Source organism: Podarcis erhardii (genome assembly GCF_964252035.2).
Source record: "Podarcis erhardii genome assembly, chromosome: 1".
Taxonomy (NCBI): Eukaryota; Metazoa; Chordata; class Lepidosauria; order Squamata; family Lacertidae; genus Podarcis; species Podarcis erhardii.
The window spans coordinates 119,451,519-119,466,264 of record NC_138497.1 but is presented as its reverse complement, the minus strand read 5'-3'; the positions used below and the strand labels follow the sequence as shown (position 1 = coordinate 119,466,264).

General features: G+C 46.4%; 1 long non-coding RNA gene across 1 annotated transcript in view; it reads right to left on the bottom strand.

Moving 5' to 3' along the window:
* LOC309335590 overlaps positions 1–14,746 on the bottom strand; it is a 259,519-nt gene that overhangs the window by 116,405 nt on the left and 128,368 nt on the right. Inside the window, exon 2 of the long non-coding RNA XR_014153591.1 lies at positions 9,858–10,106. This is a non-coding gene — a long non-coding RNA (uncharacterized lncRNA). The remainder of the gene's footprint in view (positions 1–9,857; positions 10,107–14,746) is intronic.

Here is a 14,746-nt window from a genome sequence, read left to right as displayed (position 1 = left end):
TGGAAGCTGTACACTGGCTCCCTTGGCCAATAAAGCGAGATGAGCGCCGCACCCCCAGAGTCACGACTGGACCTAATGGTCAGGGGTCCCTTTACCTTTACGTGGTAAATGGGGCTTTGCAATTACATCTGTCTTTCTTGAGAGACAGTGGAGTTTGCCTTCTGGGATGGAGTCAAACCTCTGCCTCAGCAGCACCAACATGACCTCTCTGAGGCACAAACCTGGGCACTGTGTATGGAGGTCTTGGGCCGCCCAGATGACAAGACCCCACCTCTCGGTCTCACTAATGTGGTCCAAAAGAAAGCAGAGCAATATGTTTGGCACCAGCTTGGCTGCAGGAGTTGGTGGAAGTAGGCGTACAAGTCGCCATCCAACCACCTCAGGAACTCTATTCTGGATTTGTGTAGGGTTTACTCCTTAGGCTCCCCCCCTCCACAAGGCAGCAGAGGTTTGTTGTTATTTAGTCGTGTCCGACTCTTTGTGACCCCATGGACCAGAGCACGCCAGGCACTCCTGTCTTCCACTGCCTCCCGCAGTTTGGTCAAGCTCATGCTGGTAGCTTCGAGAACACTGTCCAACCATCTTGTCCTCTGTTGTCCCCTTCTCCTTGTTCCCTCCATCTTTCCCAACATCAGGGTCTTTTCCAGGGAGTCTTCTCTTCTCATGAGGCGGCCAGAGTATTGGAGCCTCAGCTTCACTATTTGTCCTTCCAGTGAGCACTCAGGGCTGATTTCCTTAAGAATGGATAAGTTTGATCTTCTTGCAGTCCATGGGACTCTCAAGAGTCTTCTCCAGCACCATAATTCAAAAGCATCAATTCTTTGGCGAGGTTCATATTTTTCCTTCTCCTAGATGGGCTACCTTCCTAGGTTGATAAACCCCAAAGTATGCAAAGATTTATAGGGGAAGGATGACAGATCGGTGGTGCCACGTATTCAGAAAGTCCCAGGTTGGCTCTTCCAGTACTACTGTTGTGGCCTAATTTAGTCAGGTGGTGAGCCAGTGTGGTGTAGTGGTTAAGAGCGGTGGACTCGTAATCTGGTGAACCGGGTTCGTGTCTCCGCTCCTCCAGAATCAGCTGCTGGGTGACCTTGGGCCAGTCACACTTCTCTGAAGTCTTTCAGCTTTACTCACCTCACAGAGTGTTTGTTGTGGGGGAGGAAGGGAAAGGAGAATGTTAGCCGCTTTGAGACTCCTTCGGGGATATCAAATCCAAACTCCTCCTCCTCCTCCTCCTCCTCCTCCTCCTCCTCCTCTTCTTCTTCTTCAAGTTGCAACCCAGTAGTGGGTCCCAGCTCACCAGCTGGAAACCAGTACCTAAGACCTTCTAAAACAGTTCCACACCTTTGTTGGCAAGGTGATCGCCTTCATGGATCACTGCCTTGCCATGGGGCTTGAATAACTCAGAGAAGCTATGAGCTATGCCGTGCAGGGCCACCCAAGATGGACAGGTCATAGTGGAGAGTTTTGACCAAATGTGATCCACCTGGAGCAGGAACCGGCAAGCCACTCCAGTATCCCTGCCAAGAAAACTCCATGGACAAAGACAACAGGGGAAAACATAAACCTGCAGTTTATCTGCAACTGTGCAGGCTAGCATGGGGAAATATATTTCAAACCAATGGTTCAATCATCATTCTATGATCATTTCATTGATGAACGATAACTCTACACTTCTTGCACCCAAAAAGAGGAAAGATCCTTGGAAATATCCACTTCAGCTTGACTTCTGTTGCCAGGGTTTCCCCAAACCACTTGGCCAGCATATTTTGTATATGAAACTGCAAATGGTACAAAAAGGGCTCCAGACGATGGCACTGTAGAGAACCCTTTGTGACCTTTAGCAATGGTTGCTTTCACTTCTCTCTATAGTTGCTGCCACATGCATTATATATAGTTTTTGTCACAGTCGCTCATCTTTGCTTCATTGCTCATTCCCCGCCTCCAACTCTCAATGTATTGCAGAAATGTAGCTGTTGTTATAAAAATTTGATCACAAAGCAGTTTCCAAGACACCAACCCTGGAATTTCATCACAGTCCATTGTAAAAGAGTCTAAAAATGGCTATGAGGAAATAGCAATGACTTTTGCTTCCTGATTCCATTCTACTACTTTCCATGTTCTGCTGCTCAAGTCATAAGTCCAAACATTTAACATGGATGGCGCACCAGCTTCTTATTAGCTTGATATTTGTTTTGTTTTATTTCACACAGCCCATCTCAGTTAGCGCAGAGAAGAAGTTTAAGGTGTGATAAAGACAAAACACCATTGGATTAGCTTAAAGGTAAAGGGACCCCTGCCCATTAGGTCCAGTCATGACTGACTCTGGGGTTGCAGCACTCATCTCGCTTTATTGGCCGAGGGAGCCGGTGTACAACTTCCGGGTCATGTGGCCAGCATGACTAAGCCGCTTCTGGCGAACCAGAGCAGCACACGAAAACGCTGTTTACCTTCCTGCTGGAGCGGTACCTATTTATCTACTTGCACTTTGAAGTATTAGCTTACGTGAGTCAAATATTGGTATGTCACTATGCCAGTATAACTTCTCAGCAGTGTAAGAATTACTAGCAGCCTGGGGTTTCATCCGGGCAATACAAATGACTTGCAACAGCATTTTGATGTTAACTCCATCAGATACTTGGTTTGATTCTGTACAATCTAGATTTCTCATGGACATAAAGGTAAAGGGACCCCTGACAATTAAGTCCAGTTGTGAAGGACTCTGGGATTGCAGAGCTCATCTCGCTTTACAGGCCGAGGGAGCCAGCGTTTGTCCGCTTCCGCAGACAGTGGCCAGCATGACTAAGCCGCTTCTGAAGAACCAGAGCAGCGCACAGAAACACTGTTTACCTTCCCGCCGGAGTGGTACCTATTCATCTACTTGCACTGCTTGCTTTCGACCTGCTAGGTTGGCAGGAGTAGGGACCGAGCAATGGGAGCTCACCCCGTTGTGGGGATTCAAACCGCTGACCTTTTGCTCGGCAAGCCCAAACGGCACAGTGGTTTAACCCACAGCGCCACCCGCATCCCTCTCATGGACATAGGGTTGCCATATTTCAAGAAGTCAAAATCTGGGTTATTGGCGGCTCAACAAAAGTTGTGAATATAGACTTTTTCATATTTAAGGTTTCATTGTAATATTTGTATCAACTATTTTGAAAATATTTCTTACCCCCATTTGCAATTCAATACAAAACAATGTACCTGACTACCAATATTTTACCAGCTTGGCATCATCTATAAGGCGCACACCTGAAAATATTTAAACTTTTGCAAGGTTGAATTTCCTCTATCCCATCATGCCTCTTTTCTGCTACACAAAAACTACACACGGTTTTACTGTGATGTAACGGGCAGTAATTGCTATTGCAGACACATCAACGCTTACCCATCCTGCTTTGCTGTTGCAGTGTAAGCTCACGGACCCATTATGGGACCGTCAGCCATGGTGCTTCTTGGCATACCAGCTGCTATTACCTTTCTGAGGAGGTTTTGCCAACTTACCAGGAAACACACACGCAGAAGCAACAGCCAGGCTATCTTTTGTGTTCTTAACAGCGGATGGGTGTGCAGAAATCAGCAGGTGAAGCTTTTCACAGCATTAAGATAAACTTTATCTCTTGCTAATGTTTGCACATCAACCGGTGCTACAGAGGCCAGTTAAATTCAGTGGACATGTTAGGTTGCAACTCAGCTGCAGGAGAAGGCTAGATAGAGAGGAACCCTAAAGCTTTATAAATCACTTTTTAAAAAACCATGTGATTTTTGTTGCCTTTTTGAATTTTGTGGAAATGAAACCTACAGGCTGCATAAGAACGAGTATAATACCTTGTTACACCCAATAGACCTAGCAAGCCAGTGCACAGGCTACCTGGCAGATGGCTTTGTCATATGATTATTGAAGGGTAAACGGCATTTCCGTACGCTCTGCTTTCTGTCACGGTGTCCTGTTGTGCCAGAAACGGTTTAGTTATGCTGGCCACATGACCCGGAAAGCTGTCTGTGGACAAACGCTGGCTCCCTTGGCCTGAAAGCAAGATGAGTGCCACAATAGGGCGGTTCATAAAAAAACTTGCCTGCTCCAAAGGTCTTATCTTACTACACTAGGGATTATATAGCTATATCTGAATGGCCTCGGTCCAGTATATCTGAAGGAGCGTCTCCACCCCCATCGTTCTACCCGGACACTGAGGTCCAGCGCTGAGGGCCTTCTGGTGGTTCCCTCACTGCGAGAAGCGAAGTTACAGCGAACCAGGCAGAGGGCCTTCTCAGTAGTGGCACCCGCCCTGTGGAACGCCCTCCCACCAGATGTCAAAGAGAACAACAACTACCAGACTTTTAGAAGACATCTGAAGGCAACCCTGTTTAGGGAAGCTTTTAATGTTTGATGTATTGCTGTATTTTAATATTTTGTTGGAAGCTGCCCAGAGTGGCTGGGGAAGCCCACCCAGATGGGTGGGGTATGAATAATAATAATAATAATAATAATAATAATAATAATTACAGTTAATATCTTGACGCTGCTCTACTGAATTGAAATTTCAGCCTTCATGACATAGGAAAATGGCCAAGTAGTAAACAGCTATTTTCGTGGAGGAGGGTCAAGATATTAACTGATATGCATGAAATTTCAGATATAGCTATATAATTCCTAGTGTAGCAAGATAAGACCTTTGGAGCAGGCATTTTTTTTTTTTTAAAAAAATAGTTTTTAATGAACCGCCCTAGTGCCACAGCCCCATAGTCACCTTTGACTGGACTTAACCATCCAGAGATCCTTTACCTATTGAAGGACACATCTTGCTGAAAAGTGAATTAGCTTTGAGGGGCAGATTTTGGGTTTATTGTGGCCGGACAGAAGTACAAGTTTAGTCCAATCCACAGATGTGTTGAAAGCGTATCTCTCAGATTTCATTCTCTCAGATTTCAGTCACCTGCATTTTTATACACATTAGTTGGCAGGAGACCTGTATTGCAAAATTTGAAGAAGTGCAAATTTCAAAGCATGGCTGAGTTTCAGTTCCTGCATTGCTTTGAAAAGTGCAAGTTATATACTTCTGCCTTTAAGTGCAAATGGAATCAAATTTCTTCCCCACGAGTACTTTCACACTAAGAAAACAGCTCCAGTTCAGCCCATCAATGCTGATCCCATGCCCTGTGTGTTCACTAGTCACATGAGAAGATGGTGTGTCAGATCATTTGTGGGTGATAACTTTGCAAAAGCTTGGAGCGGTCACTCCCAACCGGTCAACAACCGGTCATCATCCCACGACACATTGCCATGCAATTACTAAATCTGTATCGACTGGGTGCAATGCTGTCCTCAGGGCATCCAATCTTGGACTAGTTTCAGCCACATGGAAGTACTCCTTAAGAGTAAACTCCTCATATGCACCAAGAACAGGACCTCTGGGAGCACTGAAGGGTGGGGTTAGCCTGCACAGTCCTGTCATCTCTTCCTCAACAGATTCTTCTTGCCAAAGAAATCATTCCTGCCCATTATCTTCCCCTTCCAAAAAACTATTAATTGTGGGATCCTTCCCTTACAAATATTAATTTGTCCCCTCTGGGACACCATTCCAATGCACCTGGGTCACCTCTTGCCAGAGTTTCTGAAACGTTGTGCATTTTATTTACCGTATTTTTCGCTCTATAAGACGCACCAGACCACAAGACGCACCTAATTTTTGGAGGAGGAAAACAAGAAAAAAATATTCTGAATCTCAGAAGCCAGAACAACAAGAGGGATCGCTGCGCAGTGAAAGCAGTAATCCCTCTTGCTGTTCTGGCTTCTGGGATAGCTGCGCAGCCTGCATTCGCTCCATAAGATGCACACACATTTCCCCTTACTTTTTAGGAGGGGAAAAGTGAGTCTTATAGAGCAAAAAATACGGTATTTAGATCTGGTGCGCATGTGGCAGCTTAAAAGTACTGTTAATTCATTTGAGTGGCACACATACTCCTCAATTTTTATGTCTTTCCTTTGGATCTAAACTCGTTTTTGAAATCCTGTCCGTGATACCCTTATTTGGCTTCATGCTATGATAATAAACAACACAGTTTGTGCATCTAAAGGTGTAACTTTCCAGGCTAGCGTGCACATCAGCACATTTCGTTGTAAAAATCCATCCCTCTCATCAAGTGCAAGCTTAAGGCAAGTCTGTAGAGCAGCAGAGAGGGTTTTTTGTGGGGTTTTTTAAGGGTGTTGGCTGGGCTGTTTTCCTTTCCGTGTTCCTTGCTGGGGAGTGATGTAAAGACCAGGCGCCACAGCTGACTAACATTGAATCAGACTCGCTTTGAGGGTCACACAAATCACAACAACTCAGCTGCTGTAGTAGCCAGTGGAACTGACTGTGGAGCTGGATTCGGGTTTTCTAAGGGCCACACGAAACCTGAACCGTGCCTTTGAATTTAATGTGCGGATTTTGAAATGATGCTAATTGCATCAGCTGGGCATAGCTGTCAACCTCCCCCTTTTTTTGCGGAAAATTCCCTTATTCCAGCGCCGTTTCCTGCTGCTTCCCACTGCTATCCCAAATTGTTAGAAATGCCGTAAACTGTCCCCGGACAGGTGAGGCTGCTGATCTCTTATTTTCGAGGCTGCTGATCCCTTATTTTCAATCTGAAAGTTGACAGCTATGCAGCTGGGAGACAGAGCTGGTAATCATGGGGTTCAGAGAATCAAAAGGAGGGGGGGATTTAACCATTTCCTCCCCAGCTATGGTTTGTGCCATTGGGACAAAATCCACCACTGATGCAGTGCCCAGCAGGACAGTGTTGATAACAACAACAACAACAACAACAACAACAACAACAACACTTGCCACCACTCATCTGACTGGTTTGTCCCAGCAACTCTGGGCGGCTCCCAACAAAAAATAGTAAAAGCACAATATAACACCACACGCTAAAAACTTCCCTGAACAAGGCTGCCTTCAGTTGTCTTCTAAAAATCAGGTAGTTGTTTATTTCCTTGACATCTGATGGGAAGGCGTTCCACAGGGCAGGCGCCACCACTGAGAAGGCCCTCTGCCTGGTTCCCTGTAACCTCACTTCTCGCAGTGAGGGAACCGCCAGAAGGCCCTCGGCACTGGATCTCAGTGTCTGGGCTGAAAGATGAGGGTGGAGACGCTCCTTCAGGTATACTGGGCCAAAGCTGTTTAGGGCTTTAAAGTTCAGCACCAGCCTGAATAAAATAGCAGCTTTCGAAAAACGGGCCTCAGCAAGGGAATAAAGGATTAAACTTCCCCCCACTCCATGACTGCTCTGATGCTTCCTCAGACTCCTGTCTGAAACCCTGGAGAGCTTTTGCTAGTCAATATACTGAGGTAGATGAGCCAATGGTCTTCCTCTGGTCCTACCACCGGACAGTGGGTGCCATTTGTATTTTTTAAAACCTGCACTTTCAATGCAAATATGCATTCTCTAGTTTGGTTCTCGGTTTTCTCAGTCATCTGGTCATGACTGCCCCACCCTGGTTTTGCGTAGAGTTTTTCATCACCATTAAATGTTCCAGGGCTTTTCGGAAGAGGAGAATGCATTGCCCAGGCCTGCAGTCAGAGGTGTGGACAGCTAGCTCGCGCACAACATTTGCTTCTAGGGCCCAGCAACTTTGCTGTAGCAAAACCGATCCTGGTTAGCCTCTTTTAGAGTTTGAGAGAAGATGGCCAGACTGCTTTCCCCCTGCCCAGACAAAGGTGGATATTCAATGGGCAATGCCATTCCCACTGCCAGAGCTTTGCCTGTTCAACGTTCAGCTGGTCGTGCAGCTCCCTCAAAAAGGAGTGGGGATCCCCCCAGGGGATGAAAGGCGACAACCCCAGCAAAGGAGAAGAGTTAGATTTTGCAAATAGGAATGAGCTGGTTTGAAACAGGAATAAGCCCTTCCTTGGTGCTGAAGGATCCTCACGGGAAACTGGAATGTGACCCTCTCCCATGGGTGGGTGGGGGGAGTTTTGTGGCCAATTTAATAACAGCAACACTTTTCATTTATGCAGCCTCTTCAACGTGTTTGAGGCATCCTCTGTCATCTGCACCACAACTGTGTGAGCAGTGACGTAGCGTGGGGGGGGCACAGGGGTGGTTGCTTCAGGCACAAAATTGTTAGGGGGTACAGAATTTCAACACCTGGTGCTGCCTCAAACAGTTGTGTGCTTCCGCCACTGGGCCCTGTTAAAAACGTTTTCTCCATGAGAACCAGGAAGTGACCTCTCTGGACAACAGAACAACTCTTCTTTTTATCTCTGTGGTTGTGATCTCCTGGGTGATGTGGGCGCCATAAGGTACTTGAATACTTATACATACTCTGTTCATTTCCATCCCTCCCAGCTGGCCCCGGGCACTGGCAACCCATGCTACATCACTGCCTGTGAGGCAGAACAGCCATCTCAGATTACAGTTAGAGGCTGAGTAGAGAGAGTGATTTGCTAAGAAGTCCACGGCTGAGGCAAGTTTTGAATGAGGAACTTTCTGGCTTTCTGCTCCGTCTCACAACTGCTCCACTCTCTTTGCTCTCAGCGCAGGCTGAGCTTAATCATCTTGGTCTTCTGTCATTCCAGTGTGTGTTCAAGGTACCGGCTGCTGCCCAGAGAACATAGGAAACTGCCTTGTACTAAGTCCAAATATGTGTCCAGTCAGTCATCTCCTCTGACTGACAGGTGCTCTCCAGGGTCTTAGGTCAAGAGGGGCATTTCCCATCATAAGCCACCTGATTCTCTTCTAGCTAGAGATTTCAGGGCCCAAACCTGGGCGCTTTTCTTTCTTTCAGGTGCTTTACCATTGAGCTAGTACGTGGTGCTGTGGTCTAAACCACTGAGCCTCTTGGGCTTGCTGATCGGAAGGTCGCGGTTCGAATCCCCATGACAGGGTGAGCTCTCGTTGCTCTGTCCCAGCTCCTGCCAACCTAGCAGTTCAAAAGCACATCAAAGTGCAAGTAGATAAATAGGTACCACTGCGACGGGAAGGTAAATGGCATTTCCGTGCGCTCTGGCACTTGTCACAGTCCTCCGTGTGCCAGAAGCGGTTTAGTCCTGCTGGCCACATGACCCAGAAAACTGTCTCTGGACAAACGTCGGCTCCCTCGGCCTACTGGACTTAACCATCCCAGGGTCCTTTACCTTTTTTTAAAACCTTTCTACCATTGAACTACTGGTTAATTTCAGGGCTCCTTAGTCGGGAACAGAAATCAACTGCAAGCTGTATTTCCCTTTCATCAGGTGTAGTGTTTAGCCCCATAGCACACAAAACCTTTAGAACAGTGGTTCCCAAACCTCCCACCCCCATGGACCACATGCAAATTGCTGAGGGTATTGTTTTTCTCTCTGCTGAGGTAATTGCAATGTGCTGTGCTAGATGCCATTCAATTTTTAATTGCATTTTTACAGACACACTCTGAACCACCTGAATGAAACTCACAGATCACTCGTGGTTAATGGGCAGCAGCTACTCTGGAACAAAATGCAACCAATTTTTTAGCTAGAATAACTCTGCTTTTAGATTCTCTCTCTTTTCCATTTAGGCACGGCAGTCACCGTGTTCACTGAAGTATGGCTCTCTCTCTCTTTTTGGTAAGCTTTAGGTGTGCTCTGAATTACGCAATCCTTTAGGGTGTGTCCAGTAAACAGGGTGAGGCAGAGAACAGGCAGCCTGAGGCAAAGACTTTACAGCATCTGTTCAGTACAAGGAATTAATGATTAACTTCTCTTCTCCCTGCCCCTCGCTTCTTATACCACTGTATAAGAAACAAAGAGACAAAATGACAACCATGGCAGAGCCCAGTTCTAGGCTATGTACTTGAAGCCCCGAACATCAAATCACATTTGCATGCTGTCATAGACACCAGAGAGGGATGTCTTCACCAGTGTGGTGTAGTGGTTAAGAGCGGTAGTCTCGTAATCTGGGGAACCGGGTTCGCGTCTCCGCTCCTCCACCTGCAGCTGCTGGGTGACCTTGGGCCAGTCACACTTCTCTGAAGTCTCTCAGCCCCACTCACCTCACAGAGTGTTTGTTGTGGGGGAGGAAGGGAAAGGAGAATATTAGCCGCTTTGAGACTCCTTCGGGTAGTGATAAAGCGGGATATCAAATCCAAACTCTTCTTCTTCTTCTACCTGATGTGCATTACCTGTTTGGTTTCCCCACACCTGCAACCCCCCCTGAGCAAATATTCACGAAGCTGTCCTTTGTGCATGTGTGTCAGGCGGCAGAGGAAACAACTCCCACGGCAGGTTGCCGGGAACGGATAACACAAGGAAAAGTTCTTACCATCTGCTTTTTATTCAATATTTACAGAGAGAGAGAGGCTTGGGAATGCAGTCTCTTGGAATAATGACTCTCCACCCCCTTTTCTTCCTACTTCCTCATTCGTCGTCATCTCCCCTATGGGTGGCACTGAGAGCCCTTTGCTTCTTAGCCCTTTGCTTTACTACGTTCAAGGCTCACCGGGTTCTGGGAGACGGGGGTCTGGAATACTTCCTAAAGACACTGTGTCCGTCAGCTACCACCCCTCTTGTTATGTACTGACGTTCTCACCCTGGGCCAGCAGGGGGATACTGTAGATAGTTTTCACTCAGGTCCACATATGCAAATAAGGGATTGAAAGTGACGTTCAGTGATTGGATAGTTACAGAAAATGGTTACTGTTGCGTTCTAGTGGAGCTCTATATAAGCAGGCTGGCTGAACCCTTCAGTTTAGTTCTGGCCTGTGAATAAACAAGAGCTGTTTGAAGAATCACTGTGTCGTCTCATATGTTCACCCACAACTTAACACCTCTGGTGTTTCTTCTTCTCCCTCTCCCATTGTTTCCCAGCTTTTCCCCTCACCTGCCTCTGTGTTGTGACCTCCCTCAAACCTCTGTTGTAATTCTGAATTGTCTTCCCCTTCTCTGGAAATGTCAGGCTGGGGAGGTAGTCTCCACCATTCCTCCTCTGCCCAGTCCCTGACAATGTGCAATGGCTGTCTTAAATGTACCTGTCTCTGCTTAACTGTGCTTATACTTTCAAATCAGACGAATGCTAGTTTTTGAGGGGAAACCCATCAACCAGGAGTCTAGCACCGGATTTAAGGTGGTGCAGGAGGCAGCACTTTTGTCCCCCAAATCACTAATTCGAAAGCAATGAACTTCCACCATCACCATCTTATGACTGCAACAATGTGCAGGCCATAACCTCACCTGGAAACATGTACTTCCTCCCCCTGCTCCAACACACACACACACACACACACACACACACACACACACACACAAAACCACTCCACATTTTTCTTGAACATTTAGCCTTATGAAGCATTCTGTCTAACTCTGCAGATCGCATAGTTCGTTGTGAATAATGGTTGGTTCTAGTAAAGATATTATACGAATCATGTATTTGCATGCGCCTCGCTTACATTGCTCTTGCGGGATGGGAGAAGAATGAGTCAGGGCTTGAGTCAGGACTTACCCTCCTGGTTCTGCAAATAAGACCTGTCATTGCGTGTCTCCTTGCTAAGGCACGTCTAGACAAAGATACCTGCATTTCCAGGTGAGCTCTGTTATGTGCAACTGGAAGGTGGTGCCAGGGGAGGCAGAAGCAGCTGGAAATTAAAGGCAGGGTGCTACAGAGCTACAATTTCCAGAGTTCCCTGAGATGAGGGGTTGATTGCTGAACCACTGTGGCAGCTGGAACTCTGTGAGGGGAATAGAGTCTCTCAGCATCCTTAACAAATTACAGTTCCCAGGATTCTTTGGGGGGAAGCCATGACAGTTTAATGTGGTATGATACGGCTTTAAACTGTAAAGTGCTGATGAGCTCCGTCATTCATGATGTCCCTCAGGGAAGTTTTACATTGGCCTTTGGGGACCATTTTGGAAGCTTCTCCATCTGGGCTGCTGTACAACCTGCCAACTTCCATATGCATGCAACTTCCACCTGCAATATGCAGCTGGTAGCTGGAAGTGGAAGGTTTCGGTCGTCAGCTGCTGCTAATAATAGCAAAATGATCTGTGTTCACCTGTCAACTCCAGTAAGGCCATTTTTGGTCATTTCAGTTAACAGTAGGGCTATTAACAGAATGGGTTATTTTTAATATGCTGTAATAATGAACTGTTTTTGAAGAATGGGGGGACTAACAATGAAACATATCCCCCTTACTGTGTTTTTGGACTTTGTAATGATCCTTTGACAAGTTGTTGTGTTTTGCTCTTTGCTATGAATATCTGATCTCTCTAACTATAATCCATAAATACAGAATTTTAAAAGATTCATTAAAATCAGTGGGACTTTAAAGTGCAGACCTCCAAGTATCCTTATTTTCCAGGGGCAGCCCCCAATTTACAGGTTTCTGCTTTGATCCCAGAATGTCCTGCTTTTCCTTAGGACGTTCCTATTTTCTTTGGAGAAATGTTGGAGGGTATGGAGTTATGCGACCCCTGAGCCAAGGAGATAAGTGACTGTACAACTTTTAGAAGACATCTGAAGGCAGTGCTGTATAGGGAAGGTTTTGGTTTTTTAATGTTTAATGTTTTATTATGGTTTTATATATGTTGGAAGCCTCCCAGAGTGGCTGAAGCAACCCTGTCAATTGGGAGGGTATAAATTATTATTATTATTATTATTATTATTATTATTATTATTATTACTACTACTACTACTACTACAGTGGTACCTTGGGTTAAGAACTTAATTTGTTCTGGAGGTCTGTTCTTAACCTGAAACCTGAAACTGTTCTTAACCTGAGGTACCACTTTAGCTAATGGGGCCTCCCGCTGCCGCCGCACGATTTCTGTTCCCATCCTGAAGCAAAGTTCTTAACCTGAGGTACTATTTCTGGGTTAGCGGAGTCTGTAACCTGAAGCGCCTGTAACCCGAGGTACCACTGTATTATGGAATAGGACGTCCCTGTTTTCATCAGAGAAGTGGTATTTTCAAGTCAATATGCAGTTGGAGTAGTAGCTCAGCTGTTCCACAGAACTTTGTCCATGGTGGCAGAAGGTTTATATTGCTCTGCAAGTAAACAAATCTTCCTCATTTCTCAATGCACCAAAGGGCAGATGTACAAGATGCTGCTGATTCTGCTATTCCATAGGAATAATGAGATCTTAAGGCCACTTAACACTGTGCTGTGGCAAGTAAGCTCCTTTCTTCAGGGTGTCCAGAGATTTCCTGGTCAGCCTGTGGCTAACTGTATCTTTGCCTGTCACTTTCTCGGTGATGCATGAATCACCACTGACATTGAGGGCCGAAAACGAACTGCCTGTACTCATCTGCATCTTGCCATCGGTGACTAATTCGAGCTATGGGGATCCCGTATTGCCCCTGTAATTTTAAACAAGGCCTCTGACAGGAAGAACATCTAGCATTTAACCAAGATCATCTTCTGATTAAGCATCTTGGGTTCATTCCAGACCTGTTTATTGAGAATGCAGCCTGATTTCTTTGCAAACCCATTGCAGGGAGGCTAGACAACAGTGCTGCCTATTTATTCAGCATTCATTTTGATTTGTGTGCTGGGAGGTGAGATGATGTTGCGTCAAGTAAATGTAACCATTGTTTCCAGTGTCACTTTCCGAATCACAATAAGTCTGATTCGAGCCGAAGCTATAAATCAGCTTCAATTGTGCAATCTGGATTTACTGGAGTGCCACCCCAAAATAGCAGCAGTCCAGCAGCTCTTTTAATCAGTAGGACTTTGCAGACCCATTCCTAGGTCTTGCATATGGGATTCACTTTTCCCCATAACCAGAAGGTATGCCCAGAAAAATGGGCCCATATTTCCTATACCGAAAATGCAATAGCCAGTATGTAAGTGAAGAGCAAATTGAAACTTTTCACTTGACTCTGTGCTGCCAACTGAATTAAACCGCAAAGCTGAATTATTCCTAAAATTCAGGCTATACTTCTTATACCCTTTTAAAAGGTGTCTCTTTTGGGGGTGGGTGTTAATGGGTTGTTGTTTTTATTCTGATTACTGTATTTTTCCTGATACAGTGGTACCTCGGGATGCAAAGGGGATCTGTTCCGGAGCCCTGTTCGCATCCTGAATGGAACGCAAGACGTGACAGCACGTCTGCACATGCACGGGTCGCGTTTCGGTGCTTCTGCGCATGCGTGTGACATCATTTTGACGGTCTGCTCATGCGCGCATGGCAAAACCCAGAAGCAATGCACTCCGATACTTCCAGGTCGCCGCGGAGCGCAACCCGAATTTGCCTATCCCGAAGCGTATTCATCCCAAGGTATGACTGTACGTTCATTAAATCTGGTTTGTGGCACAGGTAATCCTCTGGCGAATTTTGAGTGCTGCTGTGCAGAATCTAGCACAGGGGTCAGCAAGATTTACCGGCCATGGGCCGAATCAAACCCACGGAGGTCACCCGTGGGTCAGGCTGGCACAGCACGACACCAGAAATCACTTCAGCGCATGCCCAGACGCCGAAAATCACACCTACGCAGAAGCGATTTTTGGTGTCTGGACATGCGCAGACGTGATACCTGCGCTGCGCTCATTTAGCACAGCGCATGGGGTACTCGCCAAGTGGGTGGCTCAGTTTGGGGGCGGCTCATGGGCTGGTGAAATGGTCTTCGTGGGCTGCATTTGGCCCATGGGTCGCACGTTGCCAACCTCTGATCTAGCAGCATTGTATGCTGTAGCAGGATTGGTAAAGGTAAAGGTAAAGGGACCCCTGACCCTTAGGTCCAGTCGTGACCGACTCTGGGGTTGTGGCGCTCATCTCGCTTTATTGGCCGAGGGAGCCGGCGTACAGCTTCCGGG